At 44.0% G+C, this 12730-nt stretch overlaps 1 protein-coding gene across 1 annotated transcript in view; it reads right to left on the reverse strand.

Annotated features, from left to right (window-relative positions):
* Tenm4 (teneurin transmembrane protein 4) overlaps positions 1-12044 on the reverse strand; it is a 724757-nt gene extending 712713 nt beyond the window's left edge. The window contains exon 1 of the mRNA XM_033763938.1: positions 11753-12044. The gene's annotated coding sequence lies outside the window, so the exon portion shown is untranslated. The remainder of the gene's footprint in view (positions 1-11752) is intronic.
* Between the last annotated feature and the right edge of the window lie 686 nt (positions 12045-12730).

Below are 12730 nucleotides of genomic sequence, written 5' to 3' on the forward strand. Positions count from 1 at the left end.
AAAAAAAAAAAAAAAAAAAAAAAAAAAAGATCCAACTGAATAGAAGTGTTTCTCAACCAAATATCAGTTATCTAAAAGTTGTAAAATTACCTAAAGCACCCAGATGTGCAGAGCCGCTGGGCCCTGGGCAATGTTAAGTCCCTGCCACCAACCCTGGAAAGCTATTACCATGTGATAAGCATTTGATGGATGCTGACAGAGATCAGGCATTCTCTCTCTTCTACCTGGGGAATCCTGAGGCCTCTTGGGCTGGGTGGAAGGTTGTGCGTGAATGGTTAACAGGGCACAGGCCTGAAGTGAACATAAAAGGAGCGAAAGTAGGCCAGTGGACTATTCATTCCTACAGCTCCAGGCAAGGGCCAGGCCATTTCCAGCTCTCAAAATGCAGCTGCAATGGAGTGAGCAGACAGGCTGAGTGAGACCGCTTTCCGACTGAGATGCCCCAGTTTGCCAGAAGGGGAGCAGAGGGTGGGAAAGAAGCCTTGATTACCATATCCGTAGTCCCAAGGCTCCAGTAAATTAGGTCACTCACCTCATACATAAATTACTCAATATGGGATCCCTTTATGCTTCTCTGAAAAAGGAAAAGAACTAATGCCTCACAAGGCTTTTCTCTCTGCACCATTTCCCAACCCTGACTGTACCTTAGGATCATGTGGGTAGCTTTGCCCAGTTCTCCACAGGACAGGGTAAGGCACTTTAGAGGGGGTGAGCTCATTATTGGTCAGAGCTCCCAGGTGATCCAAATGCTAAGCAGGGCTGGGATACTGGTCAGGGATTGTGCAGGGGTTGGAACTGAGATTTGCTGGTCTCCATTTGAAGCCCTCGGCTACCCACTTCTAGTTACCTCTCTCTTCAGATGACAGGGATGCCAGGTTCCTTCCTGGTCAGACCTGTAAAACCCTGGACAGGCTCCTTCACTCCTCTCACATCCGGCACTGAAATGCAGTGACAGCCTCTGGAAACAAGTTAGAGGACCAGGAGCTGGCTGGCTGTCACAGGAAACTGGCAATGGCAAGAGTGACCAACTGGAAGGACCCTGACACGAGGCCCAAGGATGTTACTTCACAAATTTCTTTCAGGTCAACACAGTAATTCTGTTTTCTGTTTTATAATTTAAAAGAGATGTCAGAATCTCTGGGAATCTCAGTAATTTGCTAAAATACACATTTAAATATACTGGGTGACAAAGCATAGAATTCAACCTTAAATATGTTGGCATTGTCTTACATGGCTCCAAAAGCACCTGTGAGAATCAACAGCCGTTATAGATAAATAGCTGATGACTTAGCAGCACCCTGATAAAATATCTTAACTTTTAATTTAATTATTTTGGTGCTGGGGATCAAACCCGGGCCAGTGCTCCACTACAAAGCTACACCCCAGCCAATACATCATTTCTTAAAAAATTGACTCCATTGGTACATTTTAGGTATACATTAAGATTACACTCACCATTGGGAGTTTGTATATGATATATCTTAGCTCTTGCTTTTCCCCCCATCCCCCTTCCCTCCCTTCTGCCCCTCCAACCCACGGTATTCAATACATTATTTTTAAGGCTTTGAAAATACAATATTGACTCAGCCACACCAAGGACTAAAAGGAGTGTCACAAACATTTTTTCATGATAATCCTACCAAAAAACCTGCCAAATTCTCATTATCAAACTCATTTTATGGATAAAGAAACTAAAGCAAAGAAACACTGCACTAAATTAACTTACCCAAGGACCCACAGACTGAAAATGTTATAGCTGGGAGTTGTGGATACCCCCACCTTCAGGGCCTCTTAAACTGCCAAGGGGAAAAACTCGAGAGGAAATCTTTCAAGGTGGCAAGGAGTGACTGGACCAGGGCAGCCTAGAGTTTTCCTGGAACGGGGCTCCAGGGTGAGCCTCATGGCTGTCATCACTTAGCAGCTCAGGGCTATTTTTTAGTTAGGCCATTTTTTGTTCTAATCATTCAACATGCAAATAAAGTATGCCTGCTTTATTTATCCCTCCTGAGGAATAAAAACTGTCGAGGGGTTACAAGGCATTACAATGAAGTGCTTCCTAGGGAAACCAATGAACAAAATGCAACATCCCAGGTAGAAAAGAGCTTCCCAGGCTATACCAGAGCTGTACACAATCAGAGTCAGCAGATCTCGTCGTCCCAGGCCCAGTTCTGCGATTCACAAGCCCCTGTGGCAAAGATCACATTGCAGAATCATGGGATGCCTCCGTGCCTTCCTCTGGAAAGTCGGTCCACCCCCTGCTCTGATCTCCAGAGAGTGTCACAAGTATTAAATGAGTGCACATTCTAGTTGGTGCTGCATGCCAGTCCCTGAAGTCATTTGCATTTTTATTTACCTATATAAGCCAGATGTTCCACTGAAGTGAACACCATGATGAGATGTCAGGTAGATTCTATTGCTTTTCCCATTTTATAGATGAGGACACAGAGGCACAGAAGAATTGTCCAAGGTCCCACATCTAGAAGGTAATGGCTCAGGGTCTGAATCAAGGTCTTTCTCTGAACCCAGTCTGCAAAGCTGATGTTCTTTCTTCCTAGCAGCCTATGCTGTCTGATCAGAATTATCTCAAACTATTTACAGAAAACAGACTTAAATGGCCATATGGAGAAATTAAGATTCAACATTAGGAAGAACATCATGGCCTTGAAGGCGAGCACTAGAATGGATAAGCCCAACATTCTAAACCTGCTTAAAAAAAAATAAATTAACTTCAGTTTGGAATCTCTGACTATATTGTAGAGCAGAAAGAGCACAGGGCTGCAGTGGACCATGCACTTGTCAATATTTGTGTTAATTCATTAAAAAAGTAGCTAAAAACAAATAAAAAACCCCACAAACTTTAAGGATAAAGTAAAAACAATCCTTCCAAAACCATCAAAACTCCTATTATAGGTTACCACTTTTAATACTTATCTATTTCTTTTGAGTCTTGCTTCAGCAAATATCTATTTTAGGAAATATTTTTAGGCTGGGAATGTAGCTCAGTAGAGGAGCACTTGACTAACATGTATGCAGCCCTGGTTTCAACCCTTAGTACTGAAAAAATAAGAAGGAGGAGAGTAAGGGGCACAGGGAGGAGAGGGAGAAAAAAGAAGAAGATATTTGGGATTTAATTGGAAGGTGCTTACACACTTTTCCATGTCACAAATAGTATGTTCAAAAGCAACATTTAATCTTTGTATGATATTCCACTGTCTGACATACTTTATGATCTGATGCAATTGCTCACTTTTCTTTTTCACTAATAAATAACACTGCAATGAACACTTTTATTCTTAAACCTTTTCTGCCCATCCCTGATTTTTTTTTTTTTTGGCTAGATTCCTAGAATTGGAATTCTGCACTAAAGGGAATAAGTGTTTCTAAGACGACTGACAGTTGCTGCCAAATTGTTTTCCTAAAAGGTTATATTAATTTGCACTTCCACCAATAGCAAAAGAGAGTCTCTGTCTCCCAGCTCCCTCGTCAGGACCCAAATTGTCTTAAAAATAATCTTGGCCAATGAGGGAAGTGACAAATAATACCATAAATCTGCCAAGAGGCACAGAGTGTTTAAGTAAGCCACCTCTGCACATACAATGTGTAGGTGGAATACCTAGAATTTGAGTTCAAGTCACTTGACTTCAGGAGCTGGGTCCCCAGCCACTAACCCAAAGCACACTGTCACAGCATGTGTTTCCTACTGGTCCCACATGGCAGCTATTGTTTGGGGACTTTTTACATTAGAGTTCTACAAGGGTAAGGATCTCTGTATTAATCTTTGATTATCCTAACCTTCTAGAGGAATGTTATCTCTGCAAACTCTCTGCAATAATGGAAATGCTCTATAATTGCAATGTTCAATATGGTAGCCGCTATCCACATGGGCTCCTAAGCACTTGAAATCCGACTAGTGCAATTGAGGAAATTAATTGTTAATTGTATTTAATTTTAATTTAATTTAAATTGTGATTAATGGCTACTATATTGCACATACTATCCAGGGTATCAAAATAAATATTTGATAAATGAAGAAATCATGTAGTGTGCTAATCCCACCTGCCTCTATCATACTTGAAGCAAGGCAAGTCATGCCTTGTCTCTGTGTGGCCATTTGTTCTCTCAAATGGAGGGTTAATAATATTTATCAGTCATGTGGGGTGATATGAGGATCAGCTAATTAATGTTTGCAAAGAGCTGCATTACTGGTTCTCAGACTAATTGCACTTTAATAAAACATTTAAACGACCAGTTCTCACTCAGAGGCCAAAGAAGGCCCGGGTTTATTTACTAAAATGCTGTTTTCTCTGGCTCACCCTGAACTGGATCCTTTCAAAGCATACCTCCTCAAAATAAACTCCTTGCATTTGAAAGGCTGTATCAATAAAAAAATACTGAAATTTACCTTCAGGATGGTTTTGATGTCACAGTTTGATGAGTAAATTAATAATACAAACAAGATTGGGGAGGGTGGATATTTAACCAACTTGAACAAATTGCTTTTAAACTCTTAAGTACTATAAATGCTTGCATGATAATGATGAAAAATTTTAAATGTCTTGATCTACTCCCAAAGTAGGCCCAGAAAAAAACAAAAAAAAAAAAAAGGAAAAACATTTTTTTTCCTAAGGACAAACACCTTGCTAAGCACTTAGTTTTAATTATACCTCATTCTAGAAAGTTACAAAGTTGCCATTCAAGGAAAAAGAAAGATCTTGGAATCAAAGAAGATTATGGTTGAATTGTAGACCCAAGAATGTGACTATGGTTGTCTTACTGAGACTTGTTTCTTCATCTAGAAAATGGGACAATAGCAGCTGCCTTGAGGATGCATTCAGTGTGTGTTTTGCATTTGTTCCACTCTTCAACCTCCTCCACAACTACAGGACAAGAGGACTGATTATATTTGCCAGCTCTGTTTGTGTAAATGAAAATATCAATTCCCAAAATCCAAAAGGGAAGAAGGGACACACACCTTCATAGCAAAATTCTACAAATTTAAAATCCTCTTGCTGTCCAGGAGACATTACTGCTACTATCTGAAATAATGTCAGAGCAGAAACCTTGTTATTCCAAGAGTGGACAATGGTCAGGCAGCTTGGTGTCACCTGGGAGCTGGTGTGAGATGCATATGCTTGGGCTTCCAAATTTACTGAATCGAAACTTGCTTCTTAGCAAGATTCTCCATCAAGGTGTGCACATGTTGACGTGTAAGAAGTGCTAAATTATATTTGCTTGCTGCTTTTATTTCTTTGTCTGAGAAATGTCTGTTCATTTCAGATGCCCATTTTTGAATCAGGTCTTTATATTTGGGGGCCTGATTGTTTTGAGTTCTTTTATATATTCTAGATAATAGTCCTTTGTCTGAGGAGCAGCTGGTAAAAATTTTTTCCCACACTGTAGGTTGTCTATTACTTCTGTTCCACATCACCGGTCATTCAAGAGATTCAGATGAAAACTAAGATTCCACCTCACCCCACAAAGAATGGCTGCTAACAAGAAATCAACCAATAACAAATGCTGGTGGGGTTGTGGGGAGAAAGGAACCCTTCTCCATTGTTGGTGGGAGTGCAGACTGGTGCAACCACTATGGAAATCAATATGGAGATACCTCAAAGAGCTGGGACTAAAGGTTCCATTTGACCCAGCCATCCTCTTCTGGGTATCTTTCCAAAAGAATTAAAAGAATCATACCAGAGTGATATATGCACACCCATGTTTATAGTGGCATAGTTTGTAATAGCTAAGACTTGGAAACAGCCCATTTGCCCATCAGTTGGAGATTGGATAAAGAAGATGTGGTTTTTCTATAAAATGGAATACTACTCATCCATAAAGAATGATAAATTAGACTCATTCATAGAAAATGGATACATATTGAGGATATACTCCTCAGTGAAATAAATAAGTCACACATGTAAATATCGAATAGTTTCTCTGGTGTGAATAAACTGCAATAGTACTTAAGATCCTAATAAGATAAGTGATATTGTGAAATGGGAAGAAAAGGGCTAAAGGTGTAGGGAAAGTGGGAAGGGTAGGGGAAAGGTAATAAGGGGAAAAATATAAAAAAATGAAAAAATGGAAATAAAGTGTTTGTAAATGGGGAGGGGAGGAGGGGTGAAGGGAGGGCAGGGACAAGGGGAAAAAATGAGAACCAAGACCACCTGTCATGTAAAAGTACAAGATCCCAATAATGAATGTAACTGTACTGTATACCTAAAATGTGCCAATAAACTCAATAAAAGGAAAAAAAATTTAAAAAAAGAAGTGCTAAATTACAAAATAGCGAATCTACTCTCCAAGATAATTCTTTAGAGAAGGAAATTGACTCTATGAATGGGAAAGGTTTACTCAAAGCATAAACCTGCAGCTCTTTTGCTTGACTTCCAAAGGGTTCAAAACCAAACTTTTAGAAATCAACAGTCACTCCACAGCAAAGAAAAAAAAAAAGTTAAAAAACCTAAGTTTTTTGAGGATGTTAACAGTTGATTAATTACATCTGATAGCTTTTGCCCTGTGGCCACAGAACTGCCAGAATTGCCATCCCACAAAGCCAATGCAGTGGTACACACACAGGGAAAGGGCCACTGCTCTGAAGATCCTGCCTCACTTCATGGTCTGTTTTCCAAACGAAAGAAAAGCCCTGATTGGATGTTCTGAAGATGACAAAGGACAGCAGAAATATTCTCTGGCCTTCCCTAGTGAAAGTGGAGTGGTGTGAGTATCAGACACAGCATCTAAATCTCCTCTGAGGTCAGAGTTGGAGGCCAGCAGGGCGGCTCCTGCTAGGGCAATACACATCCAACAACCCTGAGGTGACCTCTTTACCTGATGTAAAGAAACTCCAGATGGCACGGGAACACCTTGGAAATGGGAAGACGAGACTTCCCCCACCAGCTCCATGGAATTCTTTGTCACCTGATGAGTCTAACCCCCAGGAACAAATCTTACCTGGGTCACAGAAATCCAACAAGTAAAGGGATGAGACTGACAAATGTACTCTTTGTTTGAAGAGGGTCCTGCAAGGCAAAGAGGAGATTCCCAACTGCTTTTGCTTTCTAATGGTTCAACAGCAAGTAGACACATTGGCTGACTTATTTACTATGCTCTGGAACCATGAAGAAATTCAGTTGGGTTGATGTTCCAGTGAAATGCCATGCAGCAGGCTGAGTTAAGCTTGCTGAGGGGCAGAGTCTGGGCTCTTTGGAAGATCTCTTAGGCCAGCCTAAGTCTCTGAACCAAAGGAAAGGGAGAAAAGCGTGGAGAGGGGGATTCCACCCCCTCAGCAAATGCTGGGATACACACACTTCTCAGAGGAACTGTTTGTCTTTTATCCTGGAGCCAGCCCCACCTACAAGGCTGAGGAACATATTTACATATTTCAACTTCTTTGCTGGCTGGATCACTAGAGAAAGTGATGATTCCGAGATATACAGGGAAGAAAAATGTTCTTGGAAAAGGATATGCCTATCAGTTTAGGAGAACAACTCATAGTTATGCAAATCCTTTGCTTGAGGTTTGTTTTTCATCCTACCTTCTTCTACCACCTCAGTTCCTAAGGCTTTAAGGGACTGCAAAGTTAACAGCCAGATTCTGGTTTAAACATATAGACAACACAGTTTACCATACTGCTTTTCATGCATGAAAGAAGCCTTGGTAAAGTATATGCCTTTGACTCTGCAATTGAACTTTCTAGGAATTTGGCTTAAGGAAATTGTAATTTTTCACAGAATGTACATGGGTGATTACTGCAATTTTGTTAAAATAAACCAGTCAAAAAATGGTATCGGTTAAAAAAATATGCTATAATAAAGCCCTAGGGTTCTAGCTAGTCATTAAAAATGTTGCCATTGGGGAGAAATTTATACTGTCTATAGAAATTTGCATGCTTTATCATTAAATAAAAAAGCAGCATTTAAGATACTATCATCTTATTTTTATTTTTTCCCATGTCCTCAAGGAATTTATTGTCTTGTTTGAAGAACACATGTAATTATAACAAAACAATTATATATATATGAATGTGATAAGTGCTGTACAAAGCTAGGTAAGCTAAATCCCATTTTAATAACAACCGATGAATCTATATTCAACAAAGATATGATCTTGTTTTTCTACATTCATAAAGAAAAAGCATGATACAATTCAAAATGGTGCAAAACTTATTTTATTTTTGCTTTTTACTCTCTATTGTCTGAATTACTACAGTGACTACGTACTACTTGGGTAATTACAATAAAGAGCAATAATAGATTGTTTCACTTGATATTTTCCTTAGGGACAGCTCTAAGTTCGGGCACCCAGGTTTTCTTTGCTCCCTGGGATCTGGGGCATGTTTCTATCGAAGCAGCTCCCACAGCTGTCTGCCAGGACAAAGTAAAGATGAAGTGATTCTGCTTTCAGCTACAATAAGCCAGGCTGATAGACCATGTAAGAAGGCAGGTAAAAATTGGCCCCTTAGATCTAAAATTGACATTGATTTAACCTGCTAGGCCCTTGAAATCAAATCTGCAAGAAGGTGATTTAAATCCCATTGTTCTTTTGTTTCCCTTTTAAGATTAATGGATGGGGAGAAAGTACTGGAACTGGAATGACTGACCCAAGGCTTGAGGTGGGCAGAGGCGCTGTCTGCTAGAACAGGACAAGCCTCTGAGCACTCAGGTGAGGAAGGGCACACTGTGTTTTTACAGAATCTCATTTTCCTTCAACCTGTTATCACAGTTCAAGAGTGAGAACTGCCATTTTAAATTGAATGTCTTGCTCGTGTGGATCAACCATCTTTAATTCCTAATCACCTTCTTGCCAATAGTTGTAACTTTTGATCTGGAAATATTGGGTTATGTAACATGCCAATCTGCACAAGGCTATAATTCTGTCAGAAAAAGGGACCCGACAAAGCACAAATTCTAACAAAACTAGAAATGACTTTTCTAAGAAAAGAGATGATATTTTTGTTTCAAGCATTTGAAGCTCATTTTAAATAGACTTTGGATGCAATGTTGCTGGTTCTTTTGGGGCTGTTGGTTTCCCTGCCCAACCTTACAGAACAAACATACAGTGTTGTGCAGGGATGAAAGAGGTAGAAGGGGAATGATCATCTGTGAGGGACCCAAAGTTGTGTAAACTAGGTGATATTGTCCCCTTTTATAGGGGAGAGAACTGAGGTGCCCAGATTAACCTACCTAAGGCCATTTAGTCACGATTCCGACTCAATAAGTGAAGGGACATAAGCCACTTCCTACCAACTCACAAACCCCGGAACCACGAAAGGTCGAAGAGATCACACTAAATAGAATCAGACTACTGGAGGAGAGTTCTTGAAACCCCAAATTGCCACTGCCATAATGCCCACCCTTCTGATGGAACATCTCCAAGGTGGGGAGCTCACTAACTCATATTCCAGATCCTTCCACTCCCTGTACAGCTGCCTTCCTATGGTTCCTCTTTAGGCTTCTCAATGGTTCTAATCCCAGGGCCAGGGCTGACTCCCCTGCTACACCACCACCACAGTTCATTAGGTGGGCTAACTGCTTACTGCTCTCATTCTATCTTCACCCACAAAGAGAAGCCTTGGTAAGAGTAAGATATTGGCAGGCGAAGAATCTGAGAAATCTCTCTAGAAAACAACCTCTCACCCTTGATACCTCCCCAACCCCAGAAGATGGTGATTTCACATGTACCCTACCCCAAGTCACTTAGAGATGCAGGGTGGGAACAGAAGCTTCTTGAACCTGTTCCTTAAACCTACAGGAACAGGACGTCTAAGTCCCAAATGCTCCCTGAAGGACTAGGGGAGTTCAATTCACCTATTTACAAGGACCTACTGCAGGCAGGGCACCACTGAGAGCAGATGTGCGTTCAGAAGGTTGCAACTGGTCCAATCCTACTAGTTAGTTAGCAGTCATCGCCCTCACCAGAGAAAACAGCTTCTTTCTCATCTTCCTTCTAACGCCTAGAAACAGGGAATCCCGTTTTTGCGTTGTCTAGCCTCCCACAAACCTCCCCTTTCCTCCCCAACGCGCGTGCGCAGAAAACTTGCTCCTACTGCCACCACCTGTGAAAACACCCCTCCTAACTTTGGCACAGAGCTCTGGGGTAAAGACGAGCAGCGGAACGCCCAGAGCGCACAAAGGTTCTCCAAGAAGGAGGTCCGGAAAAGGTGCGGTGGGGACCCCACCCCTGTGGCTCTCCAGGCTGGATCACGGTTGTCTCAGCTCCGGTTTCCAGCCCAGGCCCCGCCCACTAGGTAGCCCCCCAGTTTCGGACCACGGCTCTGGCCACCTGGAGCCCAAGGACCCAGACGACCAGCCCACACCTTCGGAGAATGCACCTCCCCCCCGCGCTCCCCAGACTGCAAGTGGCTGGTGGGGAAGAGGGCCACGTGGGGCCATCGCCAGGGCTGGGGAGCCTGGACGTGCGAGCCCAGCGAGCTTGGAAACAGGTTGCTGCCGAGCCCATCTCCCACTCTTTTCGCCCCACTGCAACGCGATTCCCGCCTAGACCACGAGCAAACCCAGCCACCTTAGGGCGCCCTGCTCCTTGGACCTCTGTGTCCCAGTCAGAGCCCTTGGGGCTGACTGGATAAAGGTGCCTTCCTTCAGCAAGGTCAAGGCGCGGCCGGCCCGCACCTGGGGAATTTTCCCATTCAAGCGTTGGCTATGCAATCGCATTGTTAAGGATCATGGCAGCGACAGGAAATCCGAAGAGCCCCACCGGTCTGTAGGAGGGAGGATTTATTTTACAGCGCCAAACACTCTCAGAAAGACCCAGGATTTCAGGGAGGAGGGGATGCGGTGTTTCAGGACTCTGTAATGTGGCAAAAACAAAACACTCCCCACCCATACACACCACCATCTACTGACTTGGTGTGTGTGGTGGGGAGGGAGTTCAGGGCCACTAAACCCCAGACTCCAGCGTTCCGCAGAGATCTGTTAGGGCTGGGGTGGCTTATATCTCCAAAGGCAAAAAGCAAAAAACAAAACAAAACAAAACAAGAACACACACACAGAGAAAAAAAAAAAAAACAAGATTTTTAACACTCTACCACCGCGGTTTCTCTATCAAAGACCATCAACGTGCTACAGGCTGCGGCGGGGAAAGGAAGGGAACAGAGATAGGGAAAATAAACGCAATAGAAGCAAACTGCTCTCTGCGGAGGGGAAAGCCAAGGGATGGGTGGAAGCCATGCCAGCACCCAGCTCCATCCTATCCCCAAGAGAGCCGGGTCAGCCCAGCAAACCAGGAACAGGTGCAAGAAGGTGGCTGCCCCAGGTAGAGGCCAACGCTCTACTCTTCACCCCTACCTCTTGCTAAACTGGGCCTGGAGGGCTGGGATGCCTAGGCATCTCCGAGAGGGACCTGGCATAGCAGGCAGGTCTCTAAACACGTGAAGGGCACTGCTTGTGAAAGAGAGGGAAGGGCGCCCAGAGAAGCCAAAGAGACAGTCTTTGGGGTTCGCCCAGAGAAGTCAAGGAAACAACATTTGGGGCTGCCCAGAAAACACTGTTCCCTGGAAGGCCTTTCAACACTCCCGAGGGGAGGAGGTTGGGGCTCTGAGGACTCAAGGAAACCTAAATTCTGACTGCTCCTCCTCTGGGATCAGTGCTGGATCCCCACCCTTTCAGTCCCTGCCTCAGAAACCGGTCATTTGGGGGCCGCAGCATCAGCCCCCAACGCCCATTGAAGCAAAAGTGGGCGCCTGATATTAGATGTCCCAGCTTTCCACTCTGAAGTAGAAGCGCAATGTACTTACATTCCCCAAGCAGGAAAACTTTCAGGCTTGTCTTTCAACAACCGGGTGTTGTTATCACAGTTCTTTATAATCACCGAGACAGCTTATATAATTGTCCGCGATGCCTGGGCAGATCTCACTCGGTGCCGGGTCTCACAGCTCAACACATGGGCACCCTCTGGCCCCGGGCGCTCGGAATCGAGAGCTGCCCCACTGGCGCCTTCTACAAAGAGACCTCCTGAGCTAGTCAAATGCCAAGTGTGTACACAGGCTCCGGCGAAACCTCGGCTGCTTTCCTGCGCTCCTTTTTCTGCGTTGGTGGCTTACGGTTAACTGCATCTCTACGAACCTTCTCGCTAGGGCTGGGGGTGGGGGACAGGGACTGGGTGGGCGATTGGTGTAGTTTTGGTGAGGGCTCTCGGCACCCAGCTGAGCAGTTACACCACCATTCACATGGACCTGGGTACAGAAATCGCCTTAACATCTCACCAGAATGAACAGCCAATTTCCAAAGTTAGATACCGCGCAGTTGAATTTCCAGTACTTTCCAACCTCCCCTAGATTGGGGGTAGGGCAGAGAAGGGGCCAGCACTGGCCAGGGCTTCCCTGACCAGCCAAGGACTCACTATTTGACCCCCTCCGTACGCGCACACACACCCTTTCCCCAAGTAGTTGGACATGTATTCCTTGGTTGCATGTGTATACACACACACACACACACACACACACACACACACACACACACACATTCCGAGCCACCACCTTCCCGAATGCTGCTCCAATATAAAGACTGCATTTTTAAATCGAGAGGAAAATGACTGAGCTCAGTGATCACATTTCAGCACGTTGCCGAAGCGAGGGGTGAGAGGAATCACACAAACACTCACAACCGGGAGCCCCCCAGAGCGTTCGCAGCCTCAGTTGCTCCGAGGTGAACGTGAATACAGCGGCCAGGGCTGCCAGCGAAGAGAAGCAGGCGCCGCGCGGGTTGCGGAGGGC

This window comes from Fukomys damarensis, unplaced genomic scaffold, assembly GCF_012274545.1.
Source record: "Fukomys damarensis isolate Sample0158 unplaced genomic scaffold, DMR_v1.0_HiC HiC_scaffold_16, whole genome shotgun sequence".
NCBI classification, from domain to species: domain Eukaryota; kingdom Metazoa; phylum Chordata; class Mammalia; order Rodentia; family Bathyergidae; genus Fukomys; species Fukomys damarensis.